The sequence below is a fragment of the Hipposideros armiger genome, unplaced genomic scaffold, assembly GCF_001890085.2.
Source record: "Hipposideros armiger isolate ML-2016 unplaced genomic scaffold, ASM189008v1 scaffold_8, whole genome shotgun sequence".
NCBI lineage: Eukaryota > Metazoa > Chordata > Mammalia > Chiroptera > Hipposideridae > Hipposideros > Hipposideros armiger.
The window spans coordinates 2,789,750-2,792,135 of NW_017731358.1; positions in this window are offsets into that span (position 1 = coordinate 2,789,750).

Below are 2,386 nucleotides of genomic sequence, written 5' to 3' on the forward strand. Positions count from 1 at the left end.
AAAAAACTAAATAAATTAATAGTGTAAGCCCTTAGAATAGGGCCTAACACATATTAAGTCTTAGTTGTTTTTAATTGTGATGACTGGGTTTTTATTATTTGGGGTAAAGTCAGATATACTCCCAATAACTATGGAAAGGGAAGTAGGCTTGGGTAGCAATTTAATTGAAACAAGATAACTTTAAAAAAAAACCCAAAATGTGGCATTCTCAAAACTTATCTAACTTTAGGGGTAAGAAAAGAGAGCAGAACTGTTTAGAGGAGGATCCATAAGGAATAACCATTCTACTTAGGAACCCATCACTAACCTCAAGTGGCCCCAGATGTGTGCCACGATTATCTTTCTGCCAGCCATGTCTGTAATGAGTGCAAGATGGTCCACAGACAGGAAGAAGCAAAGGTATTTAAGAAAAGCCTCTCCATGTGACTTGCCAGAGGAAAGGATGAAGACATCATGGAAGGCAACCAAGGAAACCTCGTTTGGAGTGAAGAGGGTGTTGGGTCACAGGTCATGAGGATCAAAAGCTGAGGGTGGAAGGAGAGGAGAGATCCAGAAAGGATGCTGCAGTGGGAGAACTACAGCTCCCACAACCAGATACCTCTCCATATACACCACAAGCCTCTCCATGTCCCAAAAGTGACCCAGAGGTTGGAGATGCTGATGGATGACCTCAACATCCTCAAGCCTGCTGGAAGTCTATCCAGCTAAAACCAGACTGTGGCTTTTAATTGAATTTATTGGGGTAACATTGGTTAATAACATTATATTAATTTCAGGTGTACAACTTTATAATACATCTAAATACTCTGTCGTGTGCTCACCACTCAAAGCCTAGCCTCCTTCCATCACCATATATTTGACCCCTTTTATCCCCTTTGTCCTCATCCCAATCCCTTTCCCCTCTGGTAACCACCACTCTCTATGACAAGCTCTTTTACCTAGAGACAAAACTTGGCTCTGGAGTCAGACTCTGGCTTTAATGTCTGTGCTCCACCACCTGCCAGATGTATGAACTCAGGCAAGATATGTAGCTTCTCTGGGCCTCAGCTTCCTTATAGGAAAGGTACCTTACACACAGCAAGAGCCCAATAGACCTTAGCTATTATTATTGCTTGCTGACAATTTCATCTTCCAGAGAGTAGAGGAAGTAATAAGGGGAACTGCCACTCTGAACCTAAATTTGGCCAAAAGGAGGAATTGGTTGGCAGAGTGGAAGTGACAGGAACCTTGGGAGAAAACAACTGCGTCTTCTTGAAATTTTTGATACTGAGAGAAGTGGTAGGGCTCAGTTAGATGTGTTTCCTAGATTTTAACAATTAAAAAAATATTAATACCATGGCTTGAGACTTTAGAAAGATGCTTAAGAATTGAATCACTTCTTAAGAACATTCACTTTACCTATGAAATCTCAAGACAATAAAAAAGGGGAAGGACTTAAAGAAATCATACAGTCACATATATGTTTATTTGATTGTATCAGAAAGTAAGCCTAAGATAGACAGAGGGGCGTATAACCACTGATGAACCTAAGATGGAACAGATGTCTAATGTACTTTTGAGAAAGTGAAAGCCTCCCATGAAAAGTCTCCCTGTAAAAGGCTTCATAAAGTCATATTCAAAGCAAAAAAGGGATACGCTATTTGTGGTCAATGTTGTCATGTTGGTGGTTGACAAAGAGAAAGCAGAACTCCTCAATTTGTGTTTTGCTTCTGTTTTCTCTGCCAAAGGGAATGTTCTTAGAACAGAAATGCCCAGAGGAAAAGTTAACCCAAGGTGGGAGAAAAAAATTGCAAGAGACAACCCCAGTGCCTCTGTATAAATTCCAGGAGTCTGACCAGAACAAATTATTTTTCAGAGTGTGGGCAGATGTGCAAATTAGTTACCCTTGAGGCATTGTCTAAAGGACAGACCTCTGGAGGCAGGCACTTACTACAATTTTTAAAACAGTGAGGAAATTCAATCCTACACATCACAAGCCATCGTATTTATTGANTCCACAACTAGACTGAAGAACAAAAGGATAGCAACTTGTCTGTTCCCCTTCCCCCAATTCCCCAATAAAAATCTTTAAAAAAAAAAAAGAAAGTAAGACATTTTGATGGCCTTCAGGACACCAAGGGTAATCTGACGACAGCTCTGATGGCTATTCCAGAAAAAGAGTTCCAAAATTGCTTTGAGGGGTGGACTAGGTGCTGGCATTGGTACATAGCTTCCCAAGGAGAGTAGTTCGAAGGTGACCATAGTGATATTCAGCAATGAGGTATATAGCACTTATCCTAGGATGAGTTCGCAAACTTAATTGTCAGACCTTATATATAATTCTATTTATATGAAAAGTCCAGAAGAGGCAAGTCTATAGAAACAAAAAGATTATTGGTCACCAAGG